The 13,223-nt window shown below is 44.2% G+C and overlaps 1 protein-coding gene across 3 annotated transcripts in view; it reads left to right on the top strand.

The window, feature by feature from the left end:
• The first annotated feature begins 7,455 nt into the window (after positions 1–7,455).
• The window catches only part of sorbs2a (sorbin and SH3 domain containing 2a), a 75,434-nt gene continuing 69,666 nt past the window's right edge, over positions 7,456–13,223 (top strand). For 2 of the 3 annotated variants that reach the window (XM_080836690.1, XM_080836689.1), the window contains exon 1: positions 7,456–7,586. The gene's annotated coding sequence lies outside the window, so the exon portion shown is untranslated. The remainder of the gene's footprint in view (positions 7,587–13,223) is intronic. The other variant, XM_080836691.1, reaches the window with a different exon arrangement.

Consider the following 13,223-nt stretch of genomic DNA (forward strand, 5'->3'; position numbering starts at 1 on the left):
AGGAATTGTTTAGGTGATTGTGTATGTGTGTGTGTGTGTGTGTGTTAGTGTGTGTGTCAGTCATTCTCTCTCTGTTTGTGTTTTAATGTCTACCATTACCCAGAAGAGGTCTGTCTGCGGTGTATCTGAAGTGGTTATGCAATGAGGCTGACTGATACGAAATTCACACACTGCTCTGCCTGATAAGGCAATACACACAAGGCCAAGCCCCTGTCTGTGTATATGTGTGTGTGTGTGTGTGTGTCTGTGTGTGTGCTTGCAACGAGTCGAGGAATTGTCTGGAAGATAACTGCTAATCTTTGCCGTGAATCCATTTAAGGCCCATTTGAAGTGGCTGGGTTTGTCCTTTAATGGAGCTGATGCGCAAGTGAAGAGGATTGCGCTCTCTATAATATGCTGCCTGATTGGGACAGAAGAGGGTCATTGAAAGGCATGCTTGCTTTTATTAGCCCATGTCCTTCCTCATCATTAGTCCCCTATTATTGTATGACTGAATGGATGTGAAAGGATGATGGAGGGCTGTGAACGGAGCATTAGCATTTAAAACAGACTCCATTCAACTCTCCTCATTAATGTACAGTGCATCTACAGGCACATGCACTTAAACGCACATACACACACATGGGAAAACACACACACACACACACACACACACACACACACAAACACACAAACACACACACATACACAACACACACATACAGTATATATGCAAAAACGCACACACACACAGAAACATCTGTCCTTGTGGATTTGTTTTTGAAGAGTTGAGGCTGCTGACTCCTGTCTAATAGGGCTGAGTTTCATAACCTCCATCCACACACACACACACACACACACACACACACACACACACACACACACACACACACACACACACACACACACACACACACACACACACACGCCCACATACAGTAGCTCTGTATGTGAGTGCATGATGTATGCAGCATCCTGCATATGGCTGACACAGCATGTGTCCAGAGAGAAAGAGAGGGGGAGAGAGAGAGAGAGAGAAAGAGAAAGAGAGAGAGAATGAGAGAGAGAGATAATAGAACAAAGAGCGAACACTCTGCCAGGTGAACGCCGTAAAACGGAGAGAAATGTGTCATCATATGCCAGTCAAATTCAGCATCAATAGCAAGGCTCATGTAAACATTTTAACTTCTGTTTCTGGGTCCCTGTACTGTACAGCAGACTCCTCCATAATCCATGTGCATAGGCCTTGGAAGGGGCACAGAAATGTAGAGAACAATAAGCTTCATGCATGTCTTACCTTTACATTTATTTACATGTTACATCCACAGTAACTGATTTCTATCCTGTCCATTGATTAATATGTTTTGCAGTTAGCAAACACTTATCATGAAGTAACCGACACTTGAAGGTTAATGCTCTGCAGACATCTGTTGGCATTCAAACATTGTGTGGAAACTTTTGTAAATAGGTTGCAACAGAAAAATGCAGGGAAATTGTAAAATATAACATTACAGTTTTTTACAGTCATTTTAAAACTTTAATACCATGTCTTGTACTTTACAAACATTTTCCTGGTCTGCAGGAACTTCATTGAATGCGTTTTGTATCAAAGCAATTAAAAAGTTGCTGTGGTCTGTGACTACCATCTAACATCATTAATTCCTTTTGTATCTCCACATTAGTGGTCAATAGTAGACATAGATAGGGTAGTCCATGTGTGGGGTCCTTATCTACTGTTGGAAAAAAACAGGGCTTACCATTATTAGAAATACACGCTAGTGAGTGAGGTGTCACGTTTTGGTGTGTTTAAAGGCACCCAGTGCAACTTTATGTAAACATTCAATGAAAAATAAACATTCAATTTCTAGTCTTTTTTACACGTAGTAAGTTTCAATAACTCCATACCATTACATATCGACATTCAAGGAGCAAAGATGAGACGTCGTTGTGAGGTGAGAACTGATAGAAAATCGTAAACAACAACAATCGCCGGTGGGGAGAAGCCATTTTTCCATTGACTGGAAGCCTGCTTTATTTATTGTGGGTTACAAAAAATAAAGAAAATGGTGGCGATTGTTGTTGTTATCGATTTTCTATCAGTTCTCACCACACAACGACGTCTCATCTTTGCTGCTTGAATGTCGGTATGTAATGGTATGGAGTTATTGAAACCTACTACGTGTAAAAAAGACTAGAAATTGAATGTTTATTTTTAAGCCTCGAAAGTTGCACTGGGAGCCTTTAAGGTCTGGTGACTGGTCTTTATGTGTGTGTGTGTGTGTGTGTGTGTGTGTGTGTGTGTGTGTGTGTGTGCGTGTGTGTGTGTAAAAAGCAATTTTTATAATAGGAAGTGAGCAAAGGGACTGCCGTCTGCATGAAGAAAGAAAGAAAGAAAGAGAGAGAGAGAGAGAGAGAGAGAGAGAGAGAGAGAGAGAGAGAGAGAGAGATTTCTGCGTGTCCATACAGGAGTACCCATACAGCTTCTATGAAGGAAAGGTCCAACTCAAAAGTGTCATTCAAAATCTTTCAGGCTTTTTAAATGGATGGTTGACCTTTAAGTCTTCACAACAGAATTAAGAATTCTTAAATGTCCTAGATGCAGGTTTAACTACTATCTTCACCTGTTCTATGGGTTGTGTTTTTAATGAAGACCGGCTCTCTCTCCTTTCACAGTCTGTCACATTATGGTGTCAGGCTCATCTGTTGAAGAAAATGTTCCCTGACAGTCTGTTTACATACTGACAGGGACAGAAAAAGAGCAGTTGGAGTTTGATGTCATTCTGCTGTCACTTCGCTTTAAATAAGCAGGTGCTTTTGGCATTTATCTTATCAGTGATGCAATAACTTTCCTCGTACACTTTCAGACATATAAAGGGAGACCAAGCGTTGTCACTGTGGTGATACCCTGCTGGGACACAGGTATGCACCTGTGGGTAGAGCCCAGAGGTAGAGAGGTACCCCTGTCACGGGTGCGCATAGCCTAGTCTACTCCTTTTGAATCTTTCTGTGTACAGTATTTTCTGACACCGTGTCAGCAGAGGTTGCCTACCTAGGTTTGATAAATGCCATGAGAGTTCTCATGTCTGACTCCAGCAGAACCCTCTTTCCTCAGGCTCAGACTGTTAGACTCTGTGGGGCTGGTTGGTCACATGGATGGTCTTTAAAGCAAACTATTCTGCATGTGATTGCCATTACATTCCTCTTCACTGCGGTTAGAATATATTTCTTCAACCTTTGACCTTCACAACATCAGTCATCTCTTACTGAACTATGAGTGTGGATAAAGACTTTGTAGGGCTATGCACGAGACCACGAGATTGTAAAAAGAGGATGGCCTTTTACCATCCCACTAGGTCTGAATGAATGACGCTGACACTGAACTAGGAAGGCTTTAATTGTTGTGGCTTTTGAGGCGTGAAGTGGAGGGGAGGGGGGGCTGGTGTCAGAAGAGAACAATTGGCCTATCGTTGCACCCCTTACACCCCCCACCCTACACGCCAACTATCAATCACCATTTGTACCTCCATCTACTCTAATAGAGCACACAGCTGATCAATACCACAGTTTATTGGTAGCGACATAACAGCCCAATAGCATTTACACATGACAAACTGCAGAGGTAAGGGAGGGAAGGTGGAGCTAAGTAAGCATGGAGGCAAGCTGTCAAGGCCCAAGCAGGGCTCAGGGTGGTAAATGAAAGGCATGGAGGCATCAGCAGAGAGAGAGACTGGCCAGAAGCTGTTTATAGGAAGGAAACAATTGAGGCCTATTTTACCAAAACCACCAAGACCTTACATAATAAATCCGGTGAGGGGCTTATAGTGTTACAGCTCTCTGTGACATTAGCATTTCCGTTCAGATATGGCGTGTAGCAACTGGCACCAGAGGGAAAATCTCCCAAATCGGTCCCTGAGCCAGCTCCCCAGATAAGGCCATGACTGTGGCACTACCTGTTTCTCCTGTGGCCAAGGCTAACAACAAAGCAAACGTTTCTCCTCGTGGTCAAGAGGACCTTTTTTCTCATGAAATGGAGCTGGCATCACATCATGAGTGTGCTTGTGTTCTGTGACACACTGAGGTCTCACACCTCACACCCTCGGACACTCATCTATGCCCTTTAAAGCTCACCAGATGCAGATAACAAACAGCATGATACTGGGAGCTAAGGAATGCAGATCATTTTGGAGGCATGTGAGTTGGTGGCCACGGATAAGGGCTACTCAGAGGCATGCATGTGCTGTGTGTGGATTTGTTTTTGTTAGGAGAAATTGATGATTGTTAGTGTGTGTGTGTGTGTGTATACAGACAGAAAGTGTGTATGAATGCTGACATGAACATGAGGAGTGTGTGTGAGTGAGTGTGTCTGTATGACTATTAGTGGGGTGTGCGTGTGTTTGTGTGTAAGAGCGAGAGAGAGGCAGGGTGGCAGGCCGTATGCTCTGCAGCTGGGTGACAGTATTTTTAGGAGACTGTCGTGCGTGAGATAATGACAGACATGTGCATGACCTCATCCTTTCGCCTGCCACTACGGTTCTAGGGTTGGCCCATGTAGCAAATCCTGACATGGAACTCTCCAGAAGGCCTCGCCCCTTAAAGTCCTACCCGGGATTTACACAAGCAGAATATATATGCCCTTAGGAACATTTGAGAGGGACAGTTGGGCCTCTCTGAACCAGTCAGTGATTGAAAGCTCACGAGTGGCATACATCAAATATTTCAGTGTAGTAGCCTCAGTTTTGTCCCTTTAGTTCTTAGAGAATCAGCATTTCCATTCAGTGTCCCAGGAAATATTATATCTCCCCAACAATGTAGACTTTGTAGCAAATGTACCTAGCACTGTAAGTATGTGCTAAGTATGTGATTAGCTAATGGATGATACATACACTAACTGTACAGATACAGATGAGTTTTAGACCTGTTTGATCAATTTGTGCTATAAGTAGTATAGCCTTCAGTCAAGAGCTTGGATGCTTCCAGTTTCCATTCAAGCCTCCATTCAATGGGACTTCCTTAGGTCAGGCCTTAATATAAAACCCCAACTGTCTGGTTACTAAGTGAATCAACTCCTTCTGGACATCAAGTTATAAATGCCTCCATGCCATTTGGCTGTGTAGAGGACCCTTGGGCTCTCAAAGATCCCAAGAGGTGGATAAGGGCTCTAAAAAGGGCCCACTCAACCACATGTGGCTTTTCCAAGGGTGGGGCTGGTTGGCTGCAGACACAAAGCAGAGCACCCCCACTCCACCCTTCAGAAAGGTCAGCTATCAAAACGGGTTATATTTAGTCATCTTTGATGTGCACTAGAGAGTGAGGTGTCAGTGATGTCAGGGGGAGATGAAGAGGCCTGATACTGTTGGAAAAAAACGTCTCAAAATGGACGGTCCCAAAGACCACTGTTGAGATGTAAAGACCCAAACTCTGATTAACGTTCATGGCATGTATCACTTCATGCATCTGTGCTCATCAGACTATTCATAATGTTGAGTGGGTGAAAAACATTTTAAGAATTCATGAGAGAGACAAAGAGAGAGAGAGAAGAGAGAGAGAGAGAGAGAGAGAGAGAGAGAGAGAGAGAGAGAGAGAGAGAGAGAGAGAAGGGCATACCCTACCCTTGCCCTAACCTCTCAAACATCAACATATTTGCACTTTCTTGCCTCCTCACTCTGACCCCGACGTGAAGGTTTTACAGCCTGGAGGGTTATAAACCATTTGGAAAAATCGCACACACACTGATGTATGTCAGGAGCTTTGGAAAGGAAATGATGTTCAGTATTCACTGACAAGAAATTCATATTTTCAAACATAGTGATATAAAACTCATGCTTTAATGGTTTTGTTTCATAATATCAATCAGTGTATACGTTTTCATATTCTTTGCACAGCTGAAGCAGTTCCAACAGCTTAAGAGAGTCTGCAGATGTAATGCCTATCCTAATTCATCACGTAATATAATGTAATGTGGGTGCACAGTGGGTCCACTTCCTCCATGATTAAACATAGCTTCCATACCTCACTCTGAAGGTCCATATCTGGCAATGGTTGTTGTCTAATATCCGGCATCTATACAGAACACATGTGAACATACAGCCCTCAGTTACCTTCAGCACTTCTCTTTTCAGCTTGGACTAATCAAACAAATTTGATGCTGCATGTTTAATACAAGTACTAGTAGACAACAACGCTTGTGTTCATGTGAAGCACGTGCCGTAGACCACATGCAGTGAGTACACCGTCTAAGCATCTCCTGAGACAACTGTGCTCAATCTCCAGACAACATCGTAGCCCAGCAACCATCAAGTGAACACTTGGAAGTCACTTGGAAGCCACTGGAATCGTATCACTGATCAGTTAAGACACAATCCTGCTTTAAAGCCAACTCAGACACCCCAACAATGTTCTTCATATTCTCCACGTATCTAGATGTCATAACATCAAAAGCAGGCAAACATGCTTGTTTCCAGTACTCTACCTCTGACCTGTTCAAGCTACAGACATACTCTCTAGCTCGAAGGTGGCTGCCTTTGCTGCTGGCCAAATGCATTAGGGACTCTTACTATGTGGGTCATAGACACCCATCACAAAACCTCTAAATAATGCAACAGATACTGGTGTTGGTATGTATCTCTGTGTGCTGAAATATTGTGGAAATACAACATCACAGCTGAAGAATGAGGCAAAGAAAGTAAACACAAAAACAAGGGAGTTCAAATGTACAGGTGGCCTTAGACATTTTGGGGGTCTGTGACTGATAAGTCCATTTTTGTTTCCGAGGAAAGCTGGGATTGAGATGGAGATTGACATAATAATCAGCTTTAACTTAATGTCAAACATGTCAGGTGTGAATCCTGTACTTGCACACATACAGTATGAGCAGTATTAGTGCCCAGCTGTAGGCTACATGATGATGACCTGCGTTACACTGACCACACTCTCTCTCGGGAGCACAACAGGAACTTGCAGGTTGCTATGGCAACGGGATACCGATGTGAAATCAACAGTCCCTGTTAAAGCTCCTGCGAATGGAAGCCATTTTGCACATGGAAGCACACTTCCACTCAGGATACAAATCTGTCACTTATTAACTGCGAATCAAGGTATTTAGGGTGGTTTCTGTTAAGGCAAGTGTGCATATACGATCGATTTGGCGACCAACTCGTGACAGTTTCGCGACGTGGCGCTGTATAGAGCATGCAGATGGAATGCCATCCCTCATTTCATCCTCCGAGGAGCGTAACCGAGGGACGGCGTTGTGTCATGTCTCATGTGGAAAGAGACAGTTTTACTGCAATGCTATCTCAGTTGTTTTCGAGCTCTAAGCGAGAGTAACTGACCCGAGAGGAAGGGGGTGTTACCGTGCTTTCGCTCTAGCACCGTCCACACGTTTTTTCAACAGCTTAATTTGGACCAGCTTCGCGATAGAGGAGAGGCAAGAGGCAGGTGCGGTTTCATTCGGGATTCTGCTGTTCGCAGTGAACGCCACTTTCTCCCGCTCTGCCCTCTTCGGATGGACTTACATTTCAGTCTCCTTCGTTCAGAAACAGAAGGGTGGACTGAACCGATTCACAACCAAGACATTTCTTTTGGATGACTCGCTCTGCTATTCCTAGGTAAGCACGAGCGTTAGACTGCGAGATGTGCTACTGTAACAGAACGTTAGACACGGGCTACAGTAGCACACAGTCAATACAATGTAATCAGGATATTAAGTAGCCTATTGCAAGCGCTAAATATTGTTACATGAATATGATGTTCATCCGTGACCCCTTGATGGGCTGCCGAATTTCAAACCGTTTCACAAAACATTGGCTACCGTATAGAGCCGTGTTGCAAAATGCGTTATGTTACATTCTGATGGGTGACATCCAGGCTAGTTGAGTGGAAATAGACAGTCTGCTCTACTGTGTGTAGTCTACTGAGGATTTTGATTCTGTCAGCGATCGATTCTTATCGAGCCTATCTGAACTTAAACTCGCAAATTAATCAAGGTGTTAATAGATCAAATGTGATGAAACGTCTGAGGTCGTGTTTGAGCAAAGACTAAAACAGATCATCGTAACCCAATCCATCGTGACCTTCCAGAATAAGCGACCCTCCGAGAGCCGGTTGTCGCAAACCAGTTTGCCAAGATTTCGTGAAGTTGATTAACATAACAATTAAGGGTCCTGTCATAACATACTCATTAATGAGGCCCTGCAGGCGTTTCAGCGTTATTTTCATTGTGCCCTTCAGCACCGTACCATATTGCATCCGACTATTATGTATTTCTAATGCCTGCACTGTTTTCTGATCTCTAAGAGGGCTACTCCTATAGTAACCGCGGCTCTTTCATATGCTGTCTTGATGTCTACATGAGTCACTCGCGTCCTGCGGTGAGGCACTGGAGATTGTCGGTAGGCTAGGGACTTGGAACTTGAACAGAGACCGAGAGATAGCCTACTCAGAAGGACGAGTGCGCGGCTTATTTTGTCATTCAAGTGGACTCAGTTCACCTATTAAGTACAAGAAGGCATCTCTTATTAAGGAATCCACAGACTTAGCTAGATTCGTTGGGTTTAGAACATTACTGTTTCAGTTATTGATCCATCAAACAAATATTTATACCTTTATATTTACCTTTGTATTTAATCATCTGCACTTCAACTAATCTTTAGCTTGTTTGGTGAGTTTGATTTATGGTGAGTTAAGATTGAGATGAGATCTGGAATGACATTTTTATGCTAAGAATTTGCCATTTATTTCAAGAGACTCCCCACAGTGCCTTGTGAAATATGTTTCAAAATACAGCCTCTTACAAATTCTCATTAGACTCTGTGCTAACTAACCTGCTTATGGTATTAGTCAGCCTACAATGATAATGCTTATTCTCAAAGGCAACTAACCCATTCAAAATACTTTTTTTGATGTAAGCCTATTATAAACATGGTAGTGCTGATACATGTTACTGTGCTGATGTAAATCGGGGGGGGGGGGGGGGGGGGGGGGGGGGTCACTTGTGCTTTGTCAACCAGTGTTCTCTTTCATAGGTGAATTCACTTAAAGGTAGCCTACTGAGGTGAAGGGTAAGGCTTTGGGTGTGCTCAGGCCCTGCAGTGATAAAGGGAGGGCTCTTATGACAGTGACAAATGATAGATGTAAAGCTGATGGTATGGGTTCTGGCTAGCCCCCCATCACATGACCACTTCAACATGCCAGCAGACATAGCTGCATATCTACAGTAGCTCATGCAAACTAAAGGCACAGGATGAACAGGAAGAGATAAGGTATCCCTCCTGTGATTCATACAAAGATCGCATTATGTTTCTGTAAAATCTGCATGTGATGGGTCCCTCTTCAGGGAATGTTACTCTTGACTACTGTCGGTCAGGGAATGACATCATGTTATACTCTCTCTCTCTCACACACTCACACCTCTCTATATTATCTCACACTTTCTTTCCCTGTCACATATACACACACATACCCACATACACACACAGATTGAAGGATGAGGTAATGAGGAACAAATTAAAAGGTGTGACCTGACACTTTCTGTTTCTCCATTCAGCATACAGCATGGCTTATATGACAGTGCCACCTGTGAGAACGGAAATGCACTTACTATGCACCTCTGTGGGACAGAAAAACGTGTGTGTGTACGTGCATGCACATGTTTGTGCACCTGCATGTGTCTGAAAAAGAAAACGTTTGAGCAGTTTGTCTCCGCTGTGCACACTGAGGAAGGCACTGCATGTGTCATGACTTGATTGATGGCTGAGGGAGGGTATTCACACATATCTGCTTGCACCTGCTACCTGCCAGTTCCAGCACTCCTTCAAGAAGATTAGTAGACATTCAGTGGAGGAGCATCCTGTGGTACTATCATATAGAAATTCACATTGTTCTTATGCTTCCTCTCTCTCTTTTGTCTCTCACTCTCTCTGTCCGTCTGTCTCTGTCACTCTCTCTGTCACGTACAGTACATACACTTTCACAAATGTCGGTTTAGTTGTCTATATCTTGCCCTCTTGTTTTTGTATTGTCATTTGTCCCCCTGTTATTGTAGAACTGATGTCACAGCAGAGGTAGTTTGTGTGTTTTAGTCAGTGGTGGACCTGATAAGTGGACTGGGGAGGGGTCGCACAGTGTTCCATGACCTCTGTCTTTGTGCCTGTCTTTGGAATAGGCCAATGCCCTCTCTCCTTTCCACAACTCTCACTCATGTTCTCCATTCACCCTCATCTCAGGGCTTTCGGTCATGGTTGTATTTTGAAACAGCAGCAAGCCAGCATGTTGTCTTCTCTTAATCAGATGGGTTACAGGAGCGTGCTCTATATTATGAATGATTGTTGTCAATGCCGTCAATGAACAGATTCCAGTATTACATGAGAAAAGCCGTAAAGGATGAAATGCGAGATGCCAGAGAGCACACAAATTCCATGTTTCACAACACAGCAAAAAACCTCTGTCGATAAATGTCAATGAATCTGGTTAAACCTATCAAAAGGAAATGTCAATCCCTATTCTCAGTGGTGTAGAGCGAAAATACAAAGGCGAGCACTGGGTTAGAGTTCAACTGTGCTAGATTCACAGAATGAATAATATGAGAAAAGCACCGCTCAATGTGCCCGTGCATCAGTAGACAGAGGAGGCGGCGTAGCTTGGCACAGGCTCTAGGTTGGCATGCTGCGGAGGAGCGGAGGTGGAGGTCGGGCACCGAGCGAGGATGGTGGGTGGAGACGCTCCTCCAGTCTACTCATTCACAGACAAAAGTGAGGGAGGAGGCAGTCTCACTGCTCAGATCCCATTAGGTCCACTGGGATTCTGAGTGAAAGGAGAGTGAGAGTGAGAATGAGAGAGAGAGAGAGAGAGGGAGAGGCAGTGAGAGAGTGAAATAATGAGATAGAGGTGCAGAAATCAAGTGTTGATTGAACAGGGGAGAAACATATTTGACCTCATTTAGGTGGATGTTGTGTAGAGTCCAGGAATGTGAACCTAATCAGGCAATCATTTAGACCCACAAACACCTCGAGTTTGACTGCAGCCTAGCAGTGGTGTCATTCTGATACTGAGGTGGGGATCGGGGCTTACAAGACACATCCATGGCCAGATATCTTAAATGTTTTTCCATTCCATCCATTCAGAGTGGTTCAGAAATGGAAGGATGATGGTGGAGAAGGCAAACCTGATAACTTTTTTGAAGGATGAATGTTTCCAATCTAGCCATAACTAAAAGAGTTTGGCTGCAGTGTAAACCCTTCGAATTTGTAAAGGCCTTTGCTTGATAAATGAGGTCAATGTGCCCAGGTGACTGTTAATTCAGAGTGGATGTAAACGTCTTTTTTTACACACAGTTTGATACTGTTTTTGTTTGAATGTTGGGCATCTGTTGACATTAAACCAAAAGCAATGTATGCATCCTTGAACAATCAGTAGTTTCTTACCTTATTCATGCAGACCTTATTCATGCATTCATACAGTTCTCATACCCTAGCTGGCTAATGAGAACAAACCCCACAGAGACACCAAGAGGAAGTCCCACCAAACTCCCTAAATCTCCATACCTTTCACTTGCTGGTTTACCTGCCTCCCTTCACTACGTTATTTACTGACAAATGTATTGTCAACACTTCATGGGTCTTTTTCATTGATTGTGGCAGTTATCAGCGCACACCCGCACATGTACATCAACACATGCCTAAGCACACCCACACACCACCCCTTGTGTGTTTGCTGAAAGAGGTGCTATGCTAAAGAAAGCAGCTCCCTTTCACACTCCCTCACCCTGGGAACATGTGCAAATCCAAAGGCTGACAGCGTAAGCCAGGAGCTACCGACAGTTGGGCTTCTGTTACCAGAGAGAAATGCCGAATGTAGAACAAGAGACCGTGACAAAGAAGAGGGGAGAGAGGGAAAGACAAACCGAGAGGGAGGACATAGACCTTATGATCCAGTCCTCCTGTAACCTTCTAAAGGTGGCGGTGGAGGCAGCAGACTCATCTGTGTGGAGAAGAGGGTGTGGAGAGGATATTAACCACCCTTGATGAATGCTTTTGGCCTTTGGCTTAGCGCCGTGTCGACAGAAACAGCCATGTGTATATGCGGTTTCATTTCTCTCCTCATTCTCAGCTAGTAATACGGATGTGACTAATGAGGTCCCTCTAATTGTTCATGGCAATATTTATCTTCTTTGAAAATCATTTTGGCTGGAGTCGCTGGAGCATTAGCTTATGAAGTATTGCTATGACATATCCTCCACCCTCGAGATCAGTGCATTGAAAAGTGCTTGATCGAGTTGGCTGTTAGGACTTGAGATATCAAACAGGACTGGAATGCCAGCCACTTGGCTATCTCTCTTTTTCTTTGCTTCTAAGGAAGAACAGCTGGTCTTCCTGCATGGAAGCCAGTCTTCCCATATCCCCACTTAGCATTTATAACCTACATAAAATTCATCTTGCTTTCTGGGCCCTCTTTACTGGGACACTCAGGCGACTTGCATGCTCAGTGACAAGCAATTTATGGGCATGGTGATTCAGTCTCTTTTTCGTCTGTGTGTGTGTGTGTGTGTGTGTGTGTCTTTATTTATGGGGTTGGCCAGGGCCTAACTCAAATCAGCTGCAGGTACATGACCCTGTGTAATGTGGGTTTACCGATAGGGGCTGCTTTTAATAGCCTGCCACTTACTTAGCAGGGGGAACAGCCAACTCGTATTGGAGCTGATAATGAATTAGGTGCTGAAACCACTCCGCTGAGGTGATGTCGACGCCACCAGCCCACCATAATGCAGCCCATAGGTCACACAGTCCGATTAGTGTGTGTGTGTGTGGTAGTGTGTGTGTGTGTGGATATGCCAGAGTTGTGTAAAAATAGCCACACTGGTGCTTTAATGAGGGAATGCCTGTGCTGCCCCTTCTCCTTTTTTGGCTAATTGTTTTTCCATGGAAAGCGCCGCTCATCCACATTGATACCTGCTCCAGACGCACCTGATAGACACAGCAGACCCCCCTCGCTAGCCTTACTGCCATTAAACCGGCCTGGATCGTGTGACAGGTCCCCCTTCCCAGGCTCCTCGCATATGGATTGACTGTCGGTCTGCACTGCAGGGTTCTACAGCTTGTCCACGAGGATGAACTTAAGATGAAGGGGTCCTTGTTTGGAGCCTTTCTAGAACCGTTTTGACTGACACCCTGTTGCCAGTGTTTAGCCTTGAAGTGCCCTTTATCAGCAAACTGTTATCTTCAAAATCATTACCTTTTTAAGAGCCCCTC

This window comes from Sprattus sprattus, assembly GCF_963457725.1.
Source record: "Sprattus sprattus genome assembly, chromosome: 4".
Lineage (NCBI taxonomy): Eukaryota > Metazoa > Chordata > Actinopteri > Clupeiformes > Clupeidae > Sprattus > Sprattus sprattus.